General features: G+C 34.4%; 1 protein-coding gene across 1 annotated transcript in view; it reads right to left on the reverse strand.

Moving 5' to 3' along the window:
* The window catches only part of SPDYA (speedy/RINGO cell cycle regulator family member A), a gene marked incomplete at its 3' end in the record, with an annotated part of 27,174 nt that overhangs the window by 8,464 nt on the left and 12,710 nt on the right, over window positions 1–6,000 (reverse strand). The window lies entirely within an intron of this gene.

Raw genomic sequence — 6,000 nt, forward strand, 5'->3', positions numbered from 1 at the left:
GCAAAATTGTTCAGTTACAGTTATCAATGATCAAAGTAAATGAGAATTGTAGAATTTGTTAATTAGGCAGTGCCTTATTAATGCCTAAACCAGTGATTTTCAACTTGTTTCAGGAGCTCTGGGTTTTCATAGACTGTATTAGAGGTCCCAGGATGTGCGATGGGAACACCAATCAAGCAGAGAACCTCAATTTAGGGATTGTGTATAAAATATTGCTTGGAAAGAAAGGAAGCTTTTGTTATTAAAAATGAAAACCTTAAAACCCCCAGATTGAGACCAGTCCACTTAGAAAACAGGGTACTTGTGGCCTCCCCCCAAATAATGGCATAAAGAATGCTAGCTATGCTAATTTTTAAAGTATATTTTAGGATTGAATTTATTTTATAATCCATTTCTTAAATCCTTCAAAAAAGTTTTTAACAAACATGTAATAAAGTAACATTTTAAAAAAAGTAGATGTAAAAATACTAATTCAACAGTATTTCCATAACAATATAAAACTAGGTTCAGAGCTACCTGAAGTGAGGAAGTAGAATATCAGAATTTCTTATTCCTTCCATATTTATCTATTTCTTCCTCAACACTTGTACATCTATATTTCCCATTTTTGAAATGTCCTCTCCCTTTTGTCTTAGTATTGCTTTTCCTTCAATGTTGAGCATAAGTCCCACCTTTCTAAAAACTCCAGTTTTTAGATCGTACTGTTTTATTGTTAATGTTACATTAGGACTTTTAGCATGTGTCTAGTACTCAGATATATCTTTTTATGAATGTAACCAATCTACTGAAAGCCCTCTGGGCAGGACTAGTCTCATACACCTCTCTATCAAATAAATGCCTTCCACACTATATTATGTAGTCACTATATATTTCTTATTGATAGATGAAAATAATTAAGAATTAGAAGCCACTGACATTATAAACTTCCAACAACATAATTTTTTAAAGAATCCTATAGTAAACTCTAGTGAGAAGAGCAGAGAAAAATAGGAAGCAAAGGGCGCAAAATAGGTTTAGCAAACTGTTCTTTGTATAACAAACTAGGTTATCATTCTCTCTGCATGCTAACCCAGCCAGAAAAATGCATGCACACATACTTGTATACTTTTAAATATGTTTGCATGTATTTTATACATAAAAATATTAGAATATTATTGTGATAACAGCAAATTGCCAGGAAAACTGTAAGAGGGTCAAGAAAGCAGGATTTTAGAACTAATTTTATTAGTTCTATGACCTTTGGGAAATTACATAATCTGGGCTACAGGTGTCTTTTGTATAATGAGAAAACAGGTCACTTACAGTCCTCAAATTCTGTGATTTATGAAAGTAACTTCTTTGAAGCATTAATACATTAATAGCACTTGAACTACTAGAAATGTTACCTTAGTTTTTACTTTACTCTTCTGTCATTCTTAGTGATTTTTTTTTTTTTTGGTGTCTTTGATGGGTGTTCCAAAATTTAATACTTGGCCCTGTTTTTCTCTATATATTCTACTTCTCTGTGATCTCAAAAGATAGTATAGTGTAGGTATTAAAAACACTGACTCTGGAATCAGACTGCTTAGGTTTGAATACGAGTGTGCTGCTTGACTAATTGTGTAAACTTAGAGGTCATTTAGCCCCACTGTGGCTCAGTTTCCTCTTCTAGGATTATCTAGCTAGCTGTAAGAATTGTTGCGAGAGTTAACATACATGCAGTACCTAAAACAGTACCTGACAAGTGCCCCCAAAGTATTAACATTACATTTACCTTCATCTTTTATCTACTCTACCAAGCTTTAAAAATCACTTATATGTGATGACTCATACTTCACTCATATGTGTTAACCATTCAAACTGATTATCCAAATATCACCTTAAATTCATATGTCTGATACCAAATTCCTTATTTTCCCAATAAGCTGGTTTCTTTCTCTTCTGATTCCTATTTCCACTATGGAACCCATCACCCTTTCTGTTCTATGGATTTATAACTCTGAAAGCTCACTCTTGCATGGGCCCTATATTCAACTGGTCACCAAGGAGTGACAAGTATAATTTCTTAACTGACTTCTCTTTGGCATCACTATCTTTAGCAGTAGGATTATACCTTTCTTCCTGAACTACAGCAAGTTTAACAGTTTCCAGTACCTTCCCTATCTTGGGGCTCTGCTACATATGGTCACTGAATTTTGTTCAAAACTCTGTTTATATCACATCTCTACTTTCTAAATTCTAGTCTAGAATCAAACAGTAGCGGACAGACATATCAGTTCTGATGATACTGTGCCATCTAGGACAGAATACATCACAACATAAGAACAGAGAAAAGCATCCTTTTGATAAAACTGCCACCTTCCATCATGCATAAACTGACTGGAATTGGAATCTCATTCTCATCAGATTGGCATATTCCATAATCTATGAACGAACCTAGAAATTAAACTATCATCAACCTAAATAATTTCCACCTCAGAGGAGCTGATATCCAAAAAGGTAAACTGATTATAAGATGATAATAAGATCAGAATAAATAGGGAAGTTGTCTTTACCCTTCTGGAGAAGGCCTACATATATTTTTCAATATAATCATACCTCATCTCTTTCCAAAAAAGGATTTGAGGCAGCTGACAAAAAGTAAAAAAAAAAAAAAAGAAAAATCATTAAACGAGGACCCAAAAGGAAAACTTTGGCTAAAGGGAGCAAGCAGACATGCCCATAGTAAAGATTGATAGAATTAATGTAGTTAGGTATACAACTTGGCTCTTAGCTTCTTTGCAACAACCAAGGTAAAAAAGAGAGAGAGAGAGAGAGAGAGAGATGAATTAAAAAATTTATATTATCTGAAAGGAGGAAATAAGTTTTTTGATAGTGGTATATAATGGGAATGCCAAATTTAAGTACTAGCTGGTCCTACCACTTATTAAATGAATGACCATGGACAAGTTACAATCCTTCTAAGCCCTAGTTTCTTAATCAGAAAAATGGAGAGAATACTTATGCTACTTCAGTCCTTTTTAAAAACTCTATTTAATTCCTGAGATAAAATAACACAATAGACATAAATGTGTTTTCCAAATTAACCAATATAAGCAGTGGGAAGCTAGCTGTCAGAGAAAACAACAGTGGGAAGTCATTAAATGTGAAGTTCTCTGTTTGCCACTCAACTGACATATGATCTTGAGTAAAACTCAACCTCCTCAGTCCTCAGTTTCATCAGATGTCAAATGAGAATTCTACAACCCTCACAGATATTTTTGTGAGGATAAGAATTTATATGAAAAATTTATGAATTTGTACAGCATAATGCAGATGTAAATTATTGTAAGCCAGTTTGTAAATACTATCATAACTTGGGTTTACTTTAGGATGAGACTAAAGAAACGGGTTGGCAGTAATGTCAATACCTGGCTCTCATTAACAAATGCATAGAATACTTAATTAAATTTCTAATAACATGTCTTGCCACTTTAATGCACCAAACCTCAGGGCAAGAATGATATAATACTTCTTGATAACAACCCCCACAACACTGAACTTGAGTCTTACTCCTAACTTAGCTGTTAAATGAATAGTTAAGAGAACAGGATAAAGCCCAGGTAATTTCCTTTCCTATATACCACCATGATTCAACTGGACCTAGTTGAAATAGCTGTAAGAAACCCTATCTATGTGCCCCTGTTGTAACAAGCAGTGCTAAATCAGCCCAGTGAAGAACTTTTATAGTTTATTGTTTTTCACTACACAGATAAGAATGTATGAAAAAGAATCGCAAGCTTTACATTCCATTCACTCTGTCAGTCAGCAGTATTTACTGAGTACCAAATATATGCCACAAACTGTTCTAGGGACTGGGGAGTACAATAAGAAAATAAAGATCATGCCCTCTTGGAATTTATATTCTAGCATGGGTAAATAGACATTAGCAAGATAGGTGAAACGGAATATATTATATGATGGTTACGTGCTATGAAGAAAACTGGGAAAAGAAATACAGAGGAATAGTGGGGGGTACTACTTGTTATTTTAGCAGCTTTATTGAGCTATAACTCAAATACCATGCAATTCACCCACTTAAAGAATACAATGGCTTTTAGTATATTCAGAGTTGTACAACCATTACCATAGTCAATTTTAGAATATTTTCATTACTCCGTAAAAAAAGGAATCACACCCCATTTTCCCCTCCCCTCAGCCTCTGGCAACCTCTCATCTACTTTCTCTTTGGCTTTGCCTATTTTAGACAGTTCAGCTAAATGGGATCATACAATATATGGTCCTTCGTGACTGGCTTCTTTCATTTAGCATAATGTTTTCAGGGTTCATTCATGTTTTAACACATATCAGTACTTCATTCCTTTTACTTGCCAAGTGATATATCATTGTATAGATATATAATATTGCTTATCCATTCATTTGTTGATGGACATTTGAGTTTTCACTTTTTGACTTTTATATAATAATGCTATGCATATTCATGTACAAGTTATTGTGTGGACATAGCTTTCATTTCTTTTGTGTGTATATAACTAGGACTGGAATTGCTGTGTTGTATGGTAACCCTTTGTTTAGCCTTTTGAGAAACTGCCACACTGTTTTCCGAAACCACACTATTTTAAATTCCCACCAGAAATGTATGAGGGTTCCATTTTCTCCATATCCTTACAACACTTGTTCTATTTGTCTTTTTCATGATAGCCATCCTAGGGGTTGTGAAGTGATATCTCCTTGTGGTTTTGATTTTATGCTTTTTTGATGGTTAATGATGTTGAGCATCTTGCCATGTACTTTTTTTGCCTATTTGTACATCGTCTTTCAAAAAGCCTTTTTGGATCCTTGCCCTTTTAAAAGTTGAGTTGTCTTTTTATTGTTGAGTTGTTTGGACTCTTTATAAATTCTAGATACAATCCCTTATTGGACAGATAATTGGCAAAAATCTTCCCCTACTTTGTGACTTGTCTCTTCACTTTCTTTATGGTGTTCTTTGAAAGACAACATTTTTAATTTCTATGATGAACTCTATTTTCTTTTGTTGCTTGCGCTTTTGGTATCATCTCTAAGAAACCTAATGCAAGATAATGAAGATTTATCACTACACCTTCTTTTAAAAGTTTTATAATTTTTAGTTCTTACATTTGGGTCTTTGATCCATTTTGAGTTAGCTTTTATATATGATGTGAAACAGAGGTCCAACTGCATTCATTTGCATGTGGATATCCAGTTGTCCCAGCACCATTTGTTGAAAAGACTGTTGTTTCCCATTGAATTTTCTTGGTACCTTTGTCAAAATCCAATTGACCATAAAAATGAAGGTTTATTTCTGGACTCTTCAATTTTATTCCATTTCAGGAGATACTACTAGTTAGAGGGTGGTAAGGAAACGTTTCTCTGAGATGATATTTAAGTAGAGTCTTGAATGAAGGAGGAAGAGAAGTACACTGATACCTGGGGGAAAAGTATTCCAAATTAAAAAAAATCCTAAAAAAAAAAAAATCCGGAGTTTGGAATGTCCTTATTGTGTTTAAAGAATGGCAAGGAGGCCAGTGTAGTTGGAGGGAAGTGAGATGAAGTAAAGAGGTAAGAGAGTTGGCAGACCAAGTAAAACCATGATAAGGGTTTTGCCTTTTACTTTATGTGAGATGGGAAGCCTCTGGAGGATTTTGAGTAGAGGAGTCATGATTTGACTTGGTTCTAAAAGATTTAGTTGGGCTGGTGTATGAAAATAGACTACAGGAGAGGAAGATTATAAGAGAGACTACTTGGAAGGTTATGGCAATAACTGGGGAAAGAGGGAAAAAAGTAGGGCTTAGTGGTAGAGGAGGTGAGAAATGGTAGGATGCTAGATTATTTTCTTAAGGTATGGATGTTGGAAGTGAAGGACAACACTTTTTTTTGGACTGAACAACTAGAATGATGAAGTTACCATTTATTAACATGTGGAAAGCTTGTAGGAGGAGTTAAGTTTGGAGGTCTATGTGGGGGAATCAGAAACTGGATTTTCAGCATGTTAAGTCTGAG

Source organism: Martes martes, assembly GCF_963455335.1.
Source record: "Martes martes genome assembly, chromosome: 9".
Taxonomy (NCBI): Eukaryota; Metazoa; Chordata; class Mammalia; order Carnivora; family Mustelidae; genus Martes; species Martes martes.